The 19,435-nt window shown below is 47.9% G+C and overlaps 12 non-coding genes across 12 annotated transcripts; all 12 read left to right on the top strand.

Annotated features, from left to right (window-relative positions):
- The first annotated feature begins 1,517 nt into the window (after positions 1-1,517).
- On the top strand, positions 1,518-1,636 carry LOC126307670 (5S ribosomal RNA). Its single transcript, XR_007553659.1, has one exon. It is a non-coding gene; the product is annotated as a 5S ribosomal RNA (ribosomal RNA).
- A 1,473-nt stretch (positions 1,637-3,109) lies between these two features.
- Positions 3,110-3,228, top strand: LOC126307669 (5S ribosomal RNA). Its single transcript, XR_007553658.1, has one exon. It is a non-coding gene; the product is annotated as a 5S ribosomal RNA (ribosomal RNA).
- A 1,471-nt stretch (positions 3,229-4,699) lies between these two features.
- On the top strand, positions 4,700-4,818 carry LOC126308452 (5S ribosomal RNA). The gene has a single exon (XR_007554344.1). It is a non-coding gene; the product is annotated as a 5S ribosomal RNA (ribosomal RNA).
- A 1,472-nt stretch (positions 4,819-6,290) lies between these two features.
- LOC126308451 (5S ribosomal RNA) lies at positions 6,291-6,409 on the top strand. The gene has a single exon (XR_007554343.1). It is a non-coding gene; the product is annotated as a 5S ribosomal RNA (ribosomal RNA).
- A 1,471-nt stretch (positions 6,410-7,880) lies between these two features.
- On the top strand, positions 7,881-7,999 carry LOC126308450 (5S ribosomal RNA). The gene has a single exon (XR_007554342.1). It is a non-coding gene; the product is annotated as a 5S ribosomal RNA (ribosomal RNA).
- Positions 8,000-9,470: 1,471 nt separating this feature from the next.
- LOC126308449 (5S ribosomal RNA) lies at positions 9,471-9,589 on the top strand. Its single transcript, XR_007554341.1, has one exon. It is a non-coding gene; the product is annotated as a 5S ribosomal RNA (ribosomal RNA).
- A 1,461-nt stretch (positions 9,590-11,050) lies between these two features.
- Positions 11,051-11,169, top strand: LOC126308448 (5S ribosomal RNA). Its single transcript, XR_007554340.1, has one exon. It is a non-coding gene; the product is annotated as a 5S ribosomal RNA (ribosomal RNA).
- Positions 11,170-12,640: 1,471 nt separating this feature from the next.
- On the top strand, positions 12,641-12,759 carry LOC126308445 (5S ribosomal RNA). Its single transcript, XR_007554338.1, has one exon. It is a non-coding gene; the product is annotated as a 5S ribosomal RNA (ribosomal RNA).
- A 1,471-nt stretch (positions 12,760-14,230) lies between these two features.
- Positions 14,231-14,349, top strand: LOC126308444 (5S ribosomal RNA). The gene has a single exon (XR_007554337.1). It is a non-coding gene; the product is annotated as a 5S ribosomal RNA (ribosomal RNA).
- A 1,471-nt stretch (positions 14,350-15,820) lies between these two features.
- On the top strand, positions 15,821-15,939 carry LOC126308443 (5S ribosomal RNA). The gene has a single exon (XR_007554336.1). It is a non-coding gene; the product is annotated as a 5S ribosomal RNA (ribosomal RNA).
- Positions 15,940-17,410: 1,471 nt separating this feature from the next.
- LOC126308442 (5S ribosomal RNA) lies at positions 17,411-17,529 on the top strand. Its single transcript, XR_007554335.1, has one exon. It is a non-coding gene; the product is annotated as a 5S ribosomal RNA (ribosomal RNA).
- Positions 17,530-19,000: 1,471 nt separating this feature from the next.
- LOC126308441 (5S ribosomal RNA) lies at positions 19,001-19,119 on the top strand. The gene has a single exon (XR_007554334.1). It is a non-coding gene; the product is annotated as a 5S ribosomal RNA (ribosomal RNA).
- Positions 19,120-19,435: the final 316 nt, after the last annotated feature.

The raw sequence follows: 19,435 nt of genomic DNA, 5'->3' as shown, positions 1-19,435 counted from the left end.
ACACACGCGAGACAGATCCGCCTGGGAACACCGGGTGCTGTTGGCTCCCTCTCTTCTTTTAAATTTTATGTCACTACACCTGCCAGCCCTCTTTTCATGAAAAACTCTCAGGTGCGACAAAGATGCTTCCACAAGCATTTTAAACTACTGTATTAAACGTAAGATGCGAAATTACAGTAATGAACTCAGTTTGAACAAGAATGCGCGGAGGAAGAGTGCTAGGATCTCGTTGAAAATAACGAAACACTGCGAATCGACAGATGTGCTCTTGAAACGCGTCAGAGAGTACTGTTTTGTAGGAGCGCTAAATTCCAAAAACTAACTACATTAAAGAAAGACCTGTTCCCGTCCGACCACCGAAGAAAAGCAACAACGTCAGTATTCGGATCGGCGACCGCCTGGGAACTCTGGCTGTCTTCATTTCTTGCTTTCTTGTCACTACTCCTGCCAGCCCTTTTTTCATGCTACCTTTCTCATGTGACAAAGATGCTTCCATACTGATTTTAAACTATCGTAAGATACGATATTAAGGAACTCAGTTTGAAAAGAGTGCGCCAAGTAAGACTTCCAAAGAGTCTCTGGAATAATAAAAACAGTATGAAGTGACAGAAAAGTTGTGAAAAACGTCAGGGCATATTGTTTTGTAGCAGTGCACAAGGGCAAATTTGTAAACAAAAATTTACCTTTCGTCGCTACAAGAGATGTATACTTTGCCGAAAAGCCTGTGTCTTGTGTGCATGTTTTCGCACCTTTCCACGGCACAGCGCAGCACAGAGCGGCACTGGTAGCTCCGAACGCCCGCACACGGCGCCTCGGACTCGCCGGTTCGGGCCGCGCCCATCTCGCAGGTGCTTCTCGTACTTGTGCTGTCATATGGACCGCGACCCGAGCGGCAGCGAGCGGCAGTCGAGCAAAGTCGGGACAAGTCGGGACGGAAGGGGACAGCCGAGAATGAACCGTGCAAATTACGCAAATATCTGGAAGCGCGACGAGTGTCAGGCAGGTGAGAACGCTTCCCTCTGTCTTCATTTCTTGCTATCTTGTCACTACCCCTGCCAGCCCTTTTTTCATGCTACCTTTCTCATGTGACAAAGATGCTTCCATACTGATTTTAAACTATCGTAAGATACGATATTAAGGAACTCAGTTTGAAAAGAGTGCGCCAAGGAAGACTTCCAAAGAGTCTCTGGAAATAACAAAACAGTCTGAAGTGACAGAAATGTTGTGAAATACGTCAGGGCATATTGTTTTGTAGCAGTGCTCAACGGCAAATTTGTAAACAAAAATTTACCTTCCATCGCTACAAGAGATGGATACTTTGTCGAACAAACGAATGACAGGCGGTGCAACGAGCAGCTGTGTTGTGCGTCTGACCCACGTGGCGGCGCGCCGCACTGCGCGTCGCCTTCGAGGTGGAAGGACGTGCTTTGCGTCAAATGTGCCACCGAAAACGGCGATTGCGTGTGTTGGGAGGAGAGGCGAAGCCTTCTTCTGCCGTGCGGCTACTGTACAAGGACGCCAACGGCCATACCATGTTGAATACACCGGTTCTCGTCCGATCACCGAAGTTAAGCAACATCGGGCCCGGTTAGTACTTGGATGGGTGACCGCCTGGGAACACCGGGTGCTGTTGGCTCCCTCTCTTCTTTTAAATTTTATGTCACTACACCTGCCAGCCCTCTTTTCATGAAAAACTCTCAGGTGCGACAAAGATGCTTCCACAAGCATTTTAAACTACTGTATTAAACGTAAGATGCGAAATTACAGTAATGAACTCAGTTTGAACAAGAATGCGCGGAGGAAGAGTGCTAGGATCTCGTTGAAAATAACGAAACACTGCGAATTGACAGATGTGCTCTTGAAACGCGTCAGAGAGTACTGTTTTGTAGGAGCGCTAAATTCCAAAAACTAACTACATTAAAGAAAGACCTGTTCCCGTCCGACCACCGAAGAAAAGCAACAACGTCAGTATTCGGATCGGCGACCGCCTGGGAACTCTGGCTGTCTTCATTTCTTGCTTTTCTTGTCACTACTCCTGCCAGCCCTTTTTTCATGCTACCTTTCTCATGTGACAAAGATGCTTCCATACTGATTTTAAACTATCGTAAGATACGATATTAAGGAACTCAGTTTGAAAAGAGTGCGCCAAGTAAGACTTCCAAAGAGTCTCTGGAATAATAAAAACAGTATGAAGTGACAGAAAAGTTGTGAAAAACGTCAGGGCATATTGTTTTGTAGCAGTGCACAAGGGCAAATTTGTAAACAAAAATTTACCTTTCGTCGCTACAAGAGATGTATACTTTGCCGAAAAGCCTGTGTCTTGTGTGCATGTTTTCGCACCTTTCCACGGCACAGCGCAGCACAGAGCGGCACTGGTAGCTCCGAACGCCCGCACACGGCGCCTCGGACTCGCCGGTTCGGGCCGCGCCCATCTCGCAGGTGCTTCTCGTACTTGTGCTGTCATATGGACCGCGACCCGAGCGGCAGCGAGCGGCAGTCGAGCAAAGTCGGGACAAGTCGGGACGGAAGGGGACAGCCGAGAATGAACCGTGCAAATTACGCAAATATCTGGAAGCGCGACGAGTGTCAGGCAGGTGAGAACGCTTCCCTCTGTCTTCATTTCTTGCTATCTTGTCACTACCCCTGCCAGCCCTTTTTTCATGCTACCTTTCTCATGTGACAAAGATGCTTCCATACTGATTTTAAACTATCGTAAGATACGATATTAAGGAACTCAGTTTGAAAAGAGTGCGCCAAGGAAGACTTCCAAAGAGTCTCTGGAAATAACAAAACAGTCTGAAGTGACAGAAATGTTGTGAAATACGTCAGGGCATATTGTTTTGTAGCAGTGCTCAACGGCAAATTTGTAAACAAAAATTTACCTTCCATCGCTACAAGAGATGGATACTTTGTCGAACAAACGAATGACAGGCGGTGCAACGAGCAGCTGTGTTGTGCGTCTGACCCACGTGGCGGCGCGCCGCACTGCGCGTCGCCTTCGAGGTGGAAGGACGTGCTTTGCGTCAAATGTGCCACCGGAAAACGGCGATTGCGTGTGTTGGGAGGAGAGGCGAAGCCTTCTTCTGCCGTGCGGCTACTGTACAAGGACGCCAACGGCCATACCATGTTGAATACACCGGTTCTCGTCCGATCACCGAAGTTAAGCAACATCGGGCCCGGTTAGTACTTGGATGGGTGACCGCCTGGGAACACCGGGTGCTGTTGGCTCCCTCTCTTCTTTTAAATTTTATGTCACTACACCTGCCAGCCCTCTTTTCATGAAAAACTCTCAGGTGCGACAAAGATGCTTCCACAAGCATTTTAAACTACTGTATTAAACGTAAGATGCGAAATTACAGTAATGAACTCAGTTTGAACAAGAATGCGCGGAGGAAGAGTGCTAGGATCTCGTTGAAAATAACGAAACACTGCGAATCGACAGATGTGCTCTTGAAACGCGTCAGAGAGTACTGTTTTGTAGGAGCGCTAAATTCCAAAAACTAACTACATTAAAGAAAGACCTGTTCCCGTCCGACCACCGAAGAAAAGCAACAACGTCAGTATTCGGATCGGCGACCGCCTGGGAACTCTGGCTGTCTTCATTTCTTGCTTTCTTGTCACTACTCCTGCCAGCCCTTTTTTCATGCTACCTTTCTCATGTGACAAAGATGCTTCCATACTGATTTTAAACTATCGTAAGATACGATATTAAGGAACTCAGTTTGAAAAGAGTGCGCCAAGTAAGACTTCCAAAGAGTCTCTGGAATAATAAAAACAGTATGAAGTGACAGAAAAGTTGTGAAAAACGTCAGGGCATATTGTTTTGTAGCAGTGCACAAGGGCAAATTTGTAAACAAAAATTTACCTTTCGTCGCTACAAGAGATGTATACTTTGCCGAAAAGCCTGTGTCTTGTGTGCATGTTTTCGCACCTTTCCACGGCACAGCGCAGCACAGAGCGGCACTGGTAGCTCCGAACGCCCGCACACGGCGCCTCGGACTCGCCGGTTCGGGCCGCGCCCATCTCGCAGGTGCTTCTCGTACTTGTGCTGTCATATGGACCGCGACCCGAGCGGCAGCGAGCGGCAGTCGAGCAAAGTCGGGACAAGTCGGGACGGAAGGGGACAGCCGAGAATGAACCGTGCAAATTACGCAAATATCTGGAAGCGCGACGAGTGTCAGGCAGGTGAGAACGCTTCCCTCTGTCTTCATTTCTTGCTATCTTGTCACTACCCCTGCCAGCCCTTTTTTCATGCTACCTTTCTCATGTGACAAAGATGCTTCCATACTGATTTTAAACTATCGTAAGATACGATATTAAGGAACTCAGTTTGAAAAGAGTGCGCCAAGGAAGACTTCCAAAGAGTCTCTGGAAATAACAAAACAGTCTGAAGTGACAGAAATGTTGTGAAATACGTCAGGGCATATTGTTTTGTAGCAGTGCTCAACGGCAAATTTGTAAACAAAAATTTACCTTCCATCGCTACAAGAGATGGATACTTTGTCGAACAAACGAATGACAGGCGGTGCAACGAGCAGCTGTGTTGTGCGTCTGACCCACGTGGCGGCGCGCCGCACTGCGCGTCGCCTTCGAGGTGGAAGGACGTGCTTTGCGTCAAATGTGCCACCGAAAACGGCGATTGCGTGTGTTGGGAGGAGAGGCGAAGCCTTCTTCTGCCGTGCGGCTACTGTACAAGGACGCCAACGGCCATACCATGTTGAATACACCGGTTCTCGTCCGATCACCGAAGTTAAGCAACATCGGGCCCGGTTAGTACTTGGATGGGTGACCGCCTGGGAACACCGGGTGCTGTTGGCTCCCTCTCTTCTTTTAAATTTTATGTCACTACACCTGCCAGCCCTCTTTTCATGAAAAACTCTCAGGTGCGACAAAGATGCTTCCACAAGCATTTTAAACTACTGTATTAAACGTAAGATGCGAAATTACAGTAATGAACTCAGTTTGAACAAGAATGCGCGGAGGAAGAGTGCTAGGATCTCGTTGAAAATAACGAAACACTGCGAATTGACAGATGTGCTCTTGAAACGCGTCAGAGAGTACTGTTTTGTAGGAGCGCTAAATTCCAAAAACTAACTACATTAAAGAAAGACCTGTTCCCGTCCGACCACCGAAGAAAAGCAACAACGTCAGTATTCGGATCGGCGACCGCCTGGGAACTCTGGCTGTCTTCATTTCTTGCTTTCTTGTCACTACTCCTGCCAGCCCTTTTTTCATGCTACCTTTCTCATGTGACAAAGATGCTTCCATACTGATTTTAAACTATCGTAAGATACGATATTAAGGAACTCAGTTTGAAAAGAGTGCGCCAAGTAAGACTTCCAAAGAGTCTCTGGAATAATAAAAACAGTATGAAGTGACAGAAAAGTTGTGAAAAACGTCAGGGCATATTGTTTTGTAGCAGTGCACAAGGGCAAATTTGTAAACAAAAATTTACCTTTCGTCGCTACAAGAGATGTATACTTTGCCGAAAAGCCTGTGTCTTGTGTGCATGTTTTCGCACCTTTCCACGGCACAGCGCAGCACAGAGCGGCACTGGTAGCTCCGAACGCCCGCACACGGCGCCTCGGACTCGCCGGTTCGGGCCGCGCCCATCTCGCAGATGCTTCTCGTACTTGTGCTGTCATATGGACCGCGACCCGAGCGGCAGCGAGCGGCAGTCGAGCAAAGTCGGGACAAGTCGGGACGGAAGGGGACAGCCGAGAATGAACCGTGCAAATTACGCAAATATCTGGAAGCGCGACGAGTGTCAGGCAGGTGAGAACGCTTCCCTCTGTCTTCATTTCTTGCTATCTTGTCACTACCCCTGCCAGCCCTTTTTTTCATGCTACCTTTCTCATGTGACAAAGATGCTTCCATACTGATTTTAAACTATCGTAAGATACGATATTAAGGAACTCAGTTTGAAAAGAGTGCGCCAAGGAAGACTTCCAAAGAGTCTCTGGAAATAACAAAACAGTATGAAGTGACAGAAATGTTGTGAAATACGTCAGGGCATATTGTTTTGTAGCAGTGCTCAACGGCAAATTTGTAAACAAAAATTTACCTTCCATCGCTACAAGAGATGGATACTTTGTCGAACAAACGAATGACAGGCGGTGCAACGAGCAGCTGTGTTGTGCGTCTGACCCACGTGGCGGCGCGCCGCACTGCGCGTCGCCTTCGAGGTGGAAGGACGTGCTTTGCGTCAAATGTGCCACCGAAAACGGCGATTGCGTGTGTTGGGAGGAGAGGCGAAGCCTTCTTCTGCCGTGCGGCTACTGTACAAGGACGCCAACGGCCATACCATGTTGAATACACCGGTTCTCGTCCGATCACCGAAGTTAAGCAACATCGGGCCCGGTTAGTACTTGGATGGGTGACCGCCTGGGAACACCGGGTGCTGTTGGCTCCCTCTCTTCTTTTAAATTTTATGTCACTACACCTGCCAGCCCTCTTTTCATGAAAAACTCTCAGGTGCGACAAAGATGCTTCCACAAGCATTTTAAACTACTGTATTAAACGTAAGATGCGAAATTACAGTAATGAACTCAGTTTGAACAAGAATGCGCGGAGGAAGAGTGCTAGGATCTCGTTGAAAATAACGAAACACTGCGAATCGACAGATGTGCTCTTGAAACGCGTCAGAGAGTACTGTTTTGTAGGAGCGCTAAATTCCAAAAACTAACTACATTAAAGAAAGACCTGTTCCCGTCCGACCACCGAAGAAAAGCAACAACGTCAGTATTCGGATCGGCGACCGCCTGGGAACTCTGGCTGTCTTCATTTCTTGCTTTCTTGTCACTACTCCTGCCAGCCCTTTTTTCATGCTACCTTTCTCATGTGACAAAGATGCTTCCATACTGATTTTAAACTATCGTAAGATACGATATTAAGGAACTCAGTTTGAAAAGAGTGCGCCAAGTAAGACTTCCAAAGAGTCTCTGGAATAATAAAAACAGTATGAAGTGACAGAAAAGTTGTGAAAAACGTCAGGGCATATTGTTTTGTAGCAGTGCACAAGGGCAAATTTGTAAACAAAAATTTACCTTTCGTCGCTACAAGAGATGTATACTTTGCCGAAAAGCCTGTGTCTTGTGTGCATGTTTTCGCACCTTTCCACGGCACAGCGCAGCACAGAGCGGCACTGGTAGCTCCGAACGCCCGCACACGGCGCCTCGGACTCGCCGGTTCGGGCCGCGCCCATCTCGCAGATGCTTCTCGTACTTGTGCTGTCATATGGACCGCGACCCGAGCGGCAGCGAGCGGCAGTCGAGCAAAGTCGGGACAAGTCGGGACGGAAGGGGACAGCCGAGAATGAACCGTGCAAATTACGCAAATATCTGGAAGCGCGACGAGTGTCAGGCAGGTGAGAACGCTTCCCTCTGTCTTCATTTCTTGCTATCTTGTCACTACCCCTGCCAGCCCTTTTTTCATGCTACCTTTCTCATGTGACAAAGATGCTTCCATACTGATTTTAAACTATCGTAAGATACGATATTAAGGAACTCAGTTTGAAAAGAGTGCGCCAAGGAAGACTTCCAAAGAGTCTCTGGAAATAACAAAACAGTATGAAGTGACAGAAATGTTGTGAAATACGTCAGGGCATATTGTTTTGTAGCAGTGCTCAACGGCAAATTTGTAAACAAAAATTTACCTTCCATCGCTACAAGAGATGGATACTTTGTCGAACAAACGAATGACAGGCGGTGCAACGAGCAGCTGTGTTGTGCGTCTGACCCACGTGGCGGCGCGCCGCACTGCGCGTCGCCTTCGAGGTGGAAGGACGTGCTTTGCGTCAAATGTGCCACCGAAAACGGCGATTGCGTGTGTTGGGAGGAGAGGCGAAGCCTTCTTCTGCCGTGCGGCTACTGTACAAGGACGCCAACGGCCATACCATGTTGAATACACCGGTTCTCGTCCGATCACCGAAGTTAAGCAACATCGGGCCCGGTTAGTACTTGGATGGGTGACCGCCTGGGAACACCGGGTGCTGTTGGCTCCCTCTCTTCTTTTAAATTTTATGTCACTACACCTGCCAGCCCTCTTTTCATGAAAAACTCTCAGGTGCGACAAAGATGCTTCCACAAGCATTTTAAACTACTGTATTAAACGTAAGATGCGAAATTACAGTAATGAACTCAGTTTGAACAAGAATGCGCGGAGGAAGAGTGCTAGGATCTCGTTGAAAATAACGAAACACTGCGAATCGACAGATGTGCTCTTGAAACGCGTCAGAGAGTACTGTTTTGTAGGAGCGCTAAATTCCAAAAACTAACTACATTAAAGGAAGACCTGTTCCCGTCCGACCACCGAAGAAAAGCAACAACGTCAGTATTCGGATCGGCGACCGCCTGGGAACTCTGGCTGTCTTCATTTCTTGCTTTCTTGTCACTACTCCTGCCAGCCCTTTTTTCATGCTACCTTTCTCATGTGACAAAGATGCTTCCATACTGATTTTAAACTATCGTAAGATACGATATTAAGGAACTCAGTTTGAAAAGAGTGCGCCAAGTAAGACTTCCAAAGAGTCTCTGGAATAATAAAAACAGTATGAAGTGACAGAAAAGTTGTGAAAAACGTCAGGGCATATTGTTTTGTAGCAGTGCACAAGGGCAAATTTGTAAACAAAAATTTACCTTTCGTCGCTACAAGAGATGTATACTTTGCCGAAAAGCCTGTGTCTTGTGTGCATGTTTTCGCACCTTTCCACGGCACAGCGCAGCACAGAGCGGCACTGGTAGCTCCGAACGCCCGCACACGGCGCCTCGGACTCGCCGGTTCGGGCCGCGCCCATCTCGCAGGTGCTTCTCGTACTTGTGCTGTCATATGGACCGCGACCCGAGCGGCAGCGAGCGGCAGTCGAGCAAAGTCGGGACAAGTCGGGACGGAAGGGGACAGCCGAGAATGAACCGTGCAAATTACGCAAATATCTGGAAGCGCGACGAGTGTCAGGCAGGTGAGAACGCTTCCCTCTGTCTTCATTTCTTGCTATCTTGTCACTACCCCTGCCAGCCCTTTTTTCATGCTACCTTTCTCATGTGACAAAGATGCTTCCATACTGATTTTAAACTATCGTAAGATACGATATTAAGGAACTCAGTTTGAAAAGAGTGCGCCAAGGAAGACTTCCAAAGAGTCTCTGGAAATAACAAAACAGTCTGAAGTGACAGAAATGTTGTGAAATACGTCAGGGCATATTGTTTTGTAGCAGTGCTCAACGGCAAATTTGTAAACAAAAATTTACCTTCCATCGCTACAAGAGATGGATACTTTGTCGAACAAACGAATGACAGGCGGTGCAACGAGCAGCTGTGTTGTGCGTCTGACCCACGTGGCGGCGCGCCGCACTGCGCGTCGCCTTCGAGGTGGAAGGACGTGCTTTGCGTCAAATGTGCCACCGAAAACGGCGATTGCGTGTGTTGGGAGGAGAGGCGAAGCCTTCTTCTGCCGTGCGGCTACTGTACAAGGACGCCAACGGCCATACCATGTTGAATACACCGGTTCTCGTCCGATCACCGAAGTTAAGCAACATCGGGCCCGGTTAGTACTTGGATGGGTGACCGCCTGGGAACACCGGGTGCTGTTGGCTCCCTCTCTTCTTTTAAATTTTATGTCACTACACCTGCCAGCCCTCTTTTCATGAAAAACTCTCAGGTGCGACAAAGATGCTTCCACAAGCATTTTAAACTACTGTATTAAACGTAAGATGCGAAATTACAGTAATGAACTCAGTTTGAACAAGAATGCGCGGAGGAAGAGTGCTAGGATCTCGTTGAAAATAACGAAACACTGCGAATTGACAGATGTGCTCTTGAAACGCGTCAGAGAGTACTGTTTTGTAGGAGCGCTAAATTCCAAAAACTAACTACATTAAAGAAAGACCTGTTCCCGTCCGACCACCGAAGAAAAGCAACAACGTCAGTATTCGGATCGGCGACCGCCTGGGAACTCTGGCTGTCTTCATTTCTTGCTTTCTTGTCACTACTCCTGCCAGCCCTTTTTTCATGCTACCTTTCTCATGTGACAAAGATGCTTCCATACTGATTTTAAACTATCGTAAGATACGATATTAAGGAACTCAGTTTGAAAAGAGTGCGCCAAGTAAGACTTCCAAAGAGTCTCTGGAATAATAAAAACAGTATGAAGTGACAGAAAAGTTGTGAAAAACGTCAGGGCATATTGTTTTGTAGCAGTGCACAAGGGCAAATTTGTAAACAAAAATTTACCTTTCGTCGCTACAAGAGATGTATACTTTGCCGAAAAGCCTGTGTCTTGTGTGCATGTTTTCGCACCTTTCCACGGCACAGCGCAGCACAGAGCGGCACTGGTAGCTCCGAACGCCCGCACACGGCGCCTCGGACTCGCCGGTTCGGGCCGCGCCCATCTCGCAGGTGCTTCTCGTACTTGTGCTGTCATATGGACCGCGACCCGAGCGGCAGCGAGCGGCAGTCGGGACAAGTCGGGACGGAAGGGGACAGCCGAGAATGAACCGTGCAAATTACGCAAATATCTGGAAGCGCGACGAGTGTCAGGCAGGTGAGAACGCTTCCCTCTGTCTTCATTTCTTGCTATCTTGTCACTACCCCTGCCAGCCCTTTTTTCATGCTACCTTTCTCATGTGACAAAGATGCTTCCATACTGATTTTAAACTATCGTAAGATACGATATTAAGGAACTCAGTTTGAAAAGAGTGCGCCAAGGAAGACTTCCAAAGAGTCTCTGGAAATAACAAAACAGTCTGAAGTGACAGAAATGTTGTGAAATACGTCAGGGCATATTGTTTTGTAGCAGTGCTCAACGGCAAATTTGTAAACAAAAATTTACCTTCCATCGCTACAAGAGATGGATACTTTGTCGAACAAACGAATGACAGGCGGTGCAACGAGCAGCTGTGTTGTGCGTCTGACCCACGTGGCGGCGCGCCGCACTGCGCGTCGCCTTCGAGGTGGAAGGACGTGCTTTGCGTCAAATGTGCCACCGAAAACGGCGATTGCGTGTGTTGGGAGGAGAGGCGAAGCCTTCTTCTGCCGTGCGGCTACTGTACAAGGACGCCAACGGCCATACCATGTTGAATACACCGGTTCTCGTCCGATCACCGAAGTTAAGCAACATCGGGCCCGGTTAGTACTTGGATGGGTGACCGCCTGGGAACACCGGGTGCTGTTGGCTCCCTCTCTTCTTTTAAATTTTATGTCACTACACCTGCCAGCCCTCTTTTCATGAAAAACTCTCAGGTGCGACAAAGATGCTTCCACAAGCATTTTAAACTACTGTATTAAACGTAAGATGCGAAATTACAGTAATGAACTCAGTTTGAACAAGAATGCGCGGAGGAAGAGTGCTAGGATCTCGTTGAAAATAACGAAACACTGCGAATTGACAGATGTGCTCTTGAAACGCGTCAGAGAGTACTGTTTTGTAGGAGCGCTAAATTCCAAAAACTAACTACATTAAAGAAAGACCTGTTCCCGTCCGACCACCGAAGAAAAGCAACAACGTCAGTATTCGGATCGGCGACCGCCTGGGAACTCTGGCTGTCTTCATTTCTTGCTTTCTTGTCACTACTCCTGCCAGCCCTTTTTTCATGCTACCTTTCTCATGTGACAAAGATGCTTCCATACTGATTTTAAACTATCGTAAGATACGATATTAAGGAACTCAGTTTGAAAAGAGTGCGCCAAGTAAGACTTCCAAAGAGTCTCTGGAATAATAAAAACAGTATGAAGTGACAGAAAAGTTGTGAAAAACGTCAGGGCATATTGTTTTGTAGCAGTGCACAAGGGCAAATTTGTAAACAAAAATTTACCTTTCGTCGCTACAAGAGATGTATACTTTGCCGAAAAGCCTGTGTCTTGTGTGCATGTTTTCGCACCTTTCCACGGCACAGCGCAGCACAGAGCGGCACTGGTAGCTCCGAACGCCCGCACACGGCGCCTCGGACTCGCCGGTTCGGGCCGCGCCCATCTCGCAGGTGCTTCTCGTACTTGTGCTGTCATATGGACCGCGACCCGAGCGGCAGCGAGCGGCAGTCGAGCAAAGTCGGGACAAGTCGGGACGGAAGGGGACAGCCGAGAATGAACCGTGCAAATTACGCAAATATCTGGAAGCGCGACGAGTGTCAGGCAGGTGAGAACGCTTCCCTCTGTCTTCATTTCTTGCTATCTTGTCACTACCCCTGCCAGCCCTTTTTTCATGCTACCTTTCTCATGTGACAAAGATGCTTCCATACTGATTTTAAACTATCGTAAGATACGATATTAAGGAACTCAGTTTGAAAAGAGTGCGCCAAGGAAGACTTCCAAAGAGTCTCTGGAAATAACAAAACAGTCTGAAGTGACAGAAATGTTGTGAAATACGTCAGGGCATATTGTTTTGTAGCAGTGCTCAACGGCAAATTTGTAAACAAAAATTTACCTTCCATCGCTACAAGAGATGGATACTTTGTCGAACAAACGAATGACAGGCGGTGCAACGAGCAGCTGTGTTGTGCGTCTGACCCACGTGGCGGCGCGCCGCACTGCGCGTCGCCTTCGAGGTGGAAGGACGTGCTTTGCGTCAAATGTGCCACCGAAAACGGCGATTGCGTGTGTTGGGAGGAGAGGCGAAGCCTTCTTCTGCCGTGCGGCTACTGTACAAGGACGCCAACGGCCATACCATGTTGAATACACCGGTTCTCGTCCGATCACCGAAGTTAAGCAACATCGGGCCCGGTTAGTACTTGGATGGGTGACCGCCTGGGAACACCGGGTGCTGTTGGCTCCCTCTCTTCTTTTAAATTTTATGTCACTACACCTGCCAGCCCTCTTTTCATGAAAAACTCTCAGGTGCGACAAAGATGCTTCCACAAGCATTTTAAACTACTGTATTAAACGTAAGATGCGAAATTACAGTAATGAACTCAGTTTGAACAAGAATGCGCGGAGGAAGAGTGCTAGGATCTCGTTGAAAATAACGAAACACTGCGAATTGACAGATGTGCTCTTGAAACGCGTCAGAGAGTACTGTTTTGTAGGAGCGCTAAATTCCAAAAACTAACTACATTAAAGAAAGACCTGTTCCCGTCCGACCACCGAAGAAAAGCAACAACGTCAGTATTCGGATCGGCGACCGCCTGGGAACTCTGGCTGTCTTCATTTCTTGCTTTCTTGTCACTACTCCTGCCAGCCCTTTTTTCATGCTACCTTTCTCATGTGACAAAGATGCTTCCATACTGATTTTAAACTATCGTAAGATACGATATTAAGGAACTCAGTTTGAAAAGAGTGCGCCAAGTAAGACTTCCAAAGAGTCTCTGGAATAATAAAAACAGTATGAAGTGACAGAAAAGTTGTGAAAAACGTCAGGGCATATTGTTTTGTAGCAGTGCACAAGGGCAAATTTGTAAACAAAAATTTACCTTTCGTCGCTACAAGAGATGTATACTTTGCCGAAAAGCCTGTGTCTTGTGTGCATGTTTTCGCACCTTTCCACGGCACAGCGCAGCACAGAGCGGCACTGGTAGCTCCGAACGCCCGCACACGGCGCCTCGGACTCGCCGGTTCGGGCCGCGCCCATCTCGCAGGTGCTTCTCGTACTTGTGCTGTCATATGGACCGCGACCCGAGCGGCAGCGAGCGGCAGTCGAGCAAAGTCGGGACAAGTCGGGACGGAAGGGGACAGCCGAGAATGAACCGTGCAAATTACGCAAATATCTGGAAGCGCGACGAGTGTCAGGCAGGTGAGAACGCTTCCCTCTGTCTTCATTTCTTGCTATCTTGTCACTACCCCTGCCAGCCCTTTTTTCATGCTACCTTTCTCATGTGACAAAGATGCTTCCATACTGATTTTAAACTATCGTAAGATACGATATTAAGGAACTCAGTTTGAAAAGAGTGCGCCAAGGAAGACTTCCAAAGAGTCTCTGGAAATAACAAAACAGTCTGAAGTGACAGAAATGTTGTGAAATACGTCAGGGCATATTGTTTTGTAGCAGTGCTCAACGGCAAATTTGTAAACAAAAATTTACCTTCCATCGCTACAAGAGATGGATACTTTGTCGAACAAACGAATGACAGGCGGTGCAACGAGCAGCTGTGTTGTGCGTCTGACCCACGTGGCGGCGCGCCGCACTGCGCGTCGCCTTCGAGGTGGAAGGACGTGCTTTGCGTCAAATGTGCCACCGAAAACGGCGATTGCGTGTGTTGGGAGGAGAGGCGAAGCCTTCTTCTGCCGTGCGGCTACTGTACAAGGACGCCAACGGCCATACCATGTTGAATACACCGGTTCTCGTCCGATCACCGAAGTTAAGCAACATCGGGCCCGGTTAGTACTTGGATGGGTGACCGCCTGGGAACACCGGGTGCTGTTGGCTCCCTCTCTTCTTTTAAATTTTATGTCACTACACCTGCCAGCCCTCTTTTCATGAAAAACTCTCAGGTGCGACAAAGATGCTTCCACAAGCATTTTAAACTACTGTATTAAACGTAAGATGCGAAATTACAGTAATGAACTCAGTTTGAACAAGAATGCGCGGAGGAAGAGTGCTAGGATCTCGTTGAAAATAACGAAACACTGCGAATTGACAGATGTGCTCTTGAAACGCGTCAGAGAGTACTGTTTTGTAGGAGCGCTAAATTCCAAAAACTAACTACATTAAAGAAAGACCTGTTCCCGTCCGACCACCGAAGAAAAGCAACAACGTCAGTATTCGGATCGGCGACCGCCTGGGAACTCTGGCTGTCTTCATTTCTTGCTTTCTTGTCACTACTCCTGCCAGCCCTTTTTTCATGCTACCTTTCTCATGTGACAAAGATGCTTCCATACTGATTTTAAACTATCGTAAGATACGATATTAAGGAACTCAGTTTGAAAAGAGTGCGCCAAGTAAGACTTCCAAAGAGTCTCTGGAATAATAAAAACAGTATGAAGTGACAGAAAAGTTGTGAAAAACGTCAGGGCATATTGTTTTGTAGCAGTGCACAAGGGCAAATTTGTAAACAAAAATTTACCTTTCGTCGCTACAAGAGATGTATACTTTGCCGAAAAGCCTGTGTCTTGTGTGCATGTTTTCGCACCTTTCCACGGCACAGCGCAGCACAGAGCGGCACTGGTAGCTCCGAACGCCCGCACACGGCGCCTCGGACTCGCCGGTTCTGGCCGCGCCCATCTCGCAGGTGCTTCTCGTACTTGTGCTGTCATATGGACCGCGACCCGAGCGGCAGCGAGCGGCAGTCGAGCAAAGTCGGGACAAGTCGGGACGGAAGGGGACAGCCGAGAATGAACCGTGCAAATTACGCAAATATCTGGAAGCGCGACGAGTGTCAGGCAGGTGAGAACGCTTCCCTCTGTCTTCATTTCTTGCTATCTTGTCACTACCCCTGCCAGCCCTTTTTTCATGCTACCTTTCTCATGTGACAAAGATGCTTCCATACTGATTTTAAACTATCGTAAGATACGATATTAAGGAACTCAGTTTGAAAAGAGTGCGCCAAGGAAGACTTCCAAAGAGTCTCTGGAAATAACAAAACAGTCTGAAGTGACAGAAATGTTGTGAAATACGTCAGGGCATATTGTTTTGTAGCAGTGCTCAACGGCAAATTTGTAAACAAAAATTTACCTTCCATCGCTACAAGAGATGGATACTTTGTCGAACAAACGAATGACAGGCGGTGCAACGAGCAGCTGTGTTGTGCGTCTGACCCACGTGGCGGCGCGCCGCACTGCGCGTCGCCTTCGAGGTGGAAGGACGTGCTTTGCGTCAAATGTGCCACCGAAAACGGCGATTGCGTGTGTTGGGAGGAGAGGCGAAGCCTTCTTCTGCCGTGCGGCTACTGTACAAGGACGCCAACGGCCATACCATGTTGAATACACCGGTTCTCGTCCGATCACCGAAGTTAAGCAACATCGGGCCCGGTTAGTACTTGGATGGGTGACCGCCTGGGAACACCGGGTGCTGTTGGCTCCCTCTCTTCTTTTAAATTTTATGTCACTACACCTGCCAGCCCTCTTTTCATGAAAAACTCTCAGGTGCGACAAAGATGCTTCCACAAGCATTTTAAACTACTGTATTAAACGTAAGATGCGAAATTACAGTAATGAACTCAGTTTGAACAAGAATGCGCGGAGGAAGAGTGCTAGGATCTCGTTGAAAATAACGAAACACTGCGAATTGACAGATGTGCTCTTGAAACGCGTCAGAGAGTACTGTTTTGTAGGAGCGCTAAATTCCAAAAACTAACTACATTAAAGAAAGACCTGTTCCCGTCCGACCACCGAAGAAAAGCAACAACGTCAGTATTCGGATCGGCGACCGCCTGGGAACTCTGGCTGTCTTCATTTCTTGCTTTCTTGTCACTACTCCTGCCAGCCCTTTTTTCATGCTACCTTTCTCATGTGACAAAGATGCTTCCATACTGATTTTAAACTATCGTAAGATACGATATTAAGGAACTCAGTTTGAAAAGAGTGCGCCAAGTAAGACTTCCAAAGAGTCTCTGGAATAATAAAAACAGTATGAAGTGACAGAAAAGTTGTGAAAAACGTCAGGGCATATTGTTTTGTAGCAGTGCACAAGGGCAAATTTGTAAACAAAAATTTACCTTTCGTCGCTACAAGAGATGTATACTTTGCCGAAAAGCCTGTGTCTTGTGTGCATGTTTTCGCACCTTTCCACGGCACAGCGCAGCACAGAGCGGCACTGGTAGCTCCGAACGCCCGCACACGGCGCCTCGGACTCGCCGGTTCGGGCCGCGCCCATCTCGCAGGTGCTTCTCGTACTTGTGCTGTCATATGGACCGCGACCCGAGCGGCAGCGAGCGGCAGTCGAGCAAAGTCGGGACAAGTCGGGACGGAAGGGGACAGCCGAGAATGAACCGTGCAAATTACGCAAATATCTGGAAGCGCGACGAGTGTCAGGCAGGTGAGAACGCTTCCCTCTGTCTTCATTTCTTGCTATCTTGTCACTACCCCTGCCAGCCCTTTTTTCATGCTACCTTTCTCATGTGACAAAGATGCTTCCATACTGATTTTAAACTATCGTAAGATACGATATTAAGGAACTCAGTTTGAAAAGAGTGCGCCAAGGAAGACTTCCAAAGAGTCTCTGGAAATAACAAAACAGTCTGAAGTGACAGAAATGTTGTGAAATACGTCAGGGCATATTGTTTTGTAGCAGTGCTCAACGGCAAATTTGTAAACAAAAATTTACCTTCCATCGCTACAAGAGATGGATACTTTGTCGAACAAACGAATGACAGGCGGTGCAACGAGCAGCTGTGTTGTGCGTCTGACCCACGTGGCGGCGCGCCGCACTGCGCGTCGCCTTCGAGGTGGAAGGACGTGCTTTGCGTCAAATGTGCCACCGAAAACGGCGATTGCGTGTGTTGGGAGGAGAGGCGAAGCCTTCTTCTGCCGTGCGGCTACTGTACAAGGACGCCAACGGCCATACCATGTTGAATACACCGGTTCTCGTCCGATCACCGAAGTTAAGCAACATCGGGCCCGGTTAGTACTTGGATGGGTGACCGCCTGGGAACACCGGGTGCTGTTGGCTCCCTCTCTTCTCTTAAATTTTATGTCACTACACCTGCCAGCCCTCTTTTCATGAAAAACTCTCAGGTGCGACAAAGATGCTTCCACAAGCATTTTAAACTACTGTATTAAACGTAAGATGCGAAATTACAGTAATGAACTCAGTTTGAACAAGAATGCGCGGAGGAAGAGTGCTAGGATCTCGTTGAAAATAACGAAACACTGCGAATCGACAGATGTGCTCTTGAAACGCGTCAGAGAGTACTGTTTTGTAGGAGCGCTAAATTCCAAAAACTAACTACATTAAAGAAAGACCTGTTCCCGTCCGACCACCGAAGAAAAGCAACAACGTCAGTATTCGGATCGGCGACCGCCTGGGAACTCTGGCTGTCTTCATTTCTTGCTTTCTTGTCACTACTCCTGCCAGCCCTTTTTTCATGCTACCTTTCTCATGTGACAAAGATGCTTCCATACTGATTTTAAACTATCGTAAGATACGATATTAAGGAACTCAGTTTGAAAAGAGTGCGCCAAGTAAGACTTCCAAAGAGTCTCTGGAATAATAAAAACAGTATGAAGTGACAGAAATGTTGTGAAAAACGTCAGGGCATATTGTTTTGTAGCAGTGCACAAGGGCAAATTTGTAAACAAAAATTTACCTTTCGTCGCTACAAGAGATGTATACTTTGCCGAAAAGCCTGTGTCTTGTGTGCATGTTTTCGCACCTTTCCACGGCACAGCGCAGCACAGAGCGGCACTGGTAGCTCCGAACGCCCGCACACGGCGCCTCGGACTCGCCGGTTCGGGCCGCGCCCATCTCGCAGATGCTTCTCGTACTTGTGCTGTCATATGGACCGCGACCCGAGCGGCAGCGAGCGGCAGTCGAGCAAAGTCGGGACAAGTCGGGACGGAAGGGGACAGCCGAGAATGAACCGTGCAAATTACGCAAATATCTGGAAGCGCGACGAGTGTCAGGCAGGTGAGAACGCTTCCCTCTGTCTTCATTTCTTGCTATCTTGTCACTACCCCTGCCAGCCCTTTTTTCATGCTACCTTTCTCATGTGACAAAGATGCTTCCATACTGATTTTAAACTATCGTAAGATACGATATTAAGGAACTCAGTTTGAAAAGAGTGCGCCAAGGAAGACTTCCAAAGAGTCTCTGGAAATAACAAAACAGTATGAAGTGACAGAAATGTTGTGAAATACGTCAGGGCATATTGTTTTGTAGCAGTGCTCAACGGCAAATTTGTAAACAAAAATTTACCTTCCATCGCTACAAGAGATGGATACTTTGTCGAACAAACGAATGACAGGCGGTGCAACGAGCAGCTGTGTTGTGCGTCTGACCCACGTGGCGGCGCGCCGCACTGCGCGTCGCCTTCGAGGTGGAAGGACGTGCTTTGCGTCAAATGTGCCACCGAAAACGGCGATTGCGTGTGTTGGGAGGAGAGGCGAAGCCTTCTTCTGCCGTGCGGCTACTGTACAAGGACGCCAACGGCCATACCATGTTGAATACACCGGTTCTCGTCCGATCACCGAAGTTAAGCAACATCGGGCCCGGTTAGTACTTGGATGGGTGACCGCCTGGGAACACCGGGTGCTGTTGGCTCCCTCTCTTCTCTTAAATTTTATGTCACTACACCTGCCAGCCCTCTTTTCATGAAAAACTCTCAGGTGCGACAAAGATGCTTCCACAAGCATTTTAAACTACTGTATTAAACGTAAGATGCGAAATTACAGTAATGAACTCAGTTTGAACAAGAATGCGCGGAGGAAGAGTGCTAGGATCTCGTTGAAAATAACGAAACACTGCGAATCGACAGATGTGCTCTTGAAACGCGTCAGAGAGTACTGTTTTGTAGGAGCGCTAAATTCCAAAAACTAACTACATTAAAGAAAGACCTGTTCCCGTCCGACCACCGAAG

The sequence above is a fragment of the Schistocerca gregaria genome, unplaced genomic scaffold (genome assembly GCF_023897955.1).
Source record: "Schistocerca gregaria isolate iqSchGreg1 unplaced genomic scaffold, iqSchGreg1.2 ptg000355l, whole genome shotgun sequence".
NCBI lineage: Eukaryota > Metazoa > Arthropoda > Insecta > Orthoptera > Acrididae > Schistocerca > Schistocerca gregaria.
The sequence above is the reverse complement of the archived record's forward strand: the minus strand, read 5'-3'. Positions and strand labels throughout refer to the sequence as shown.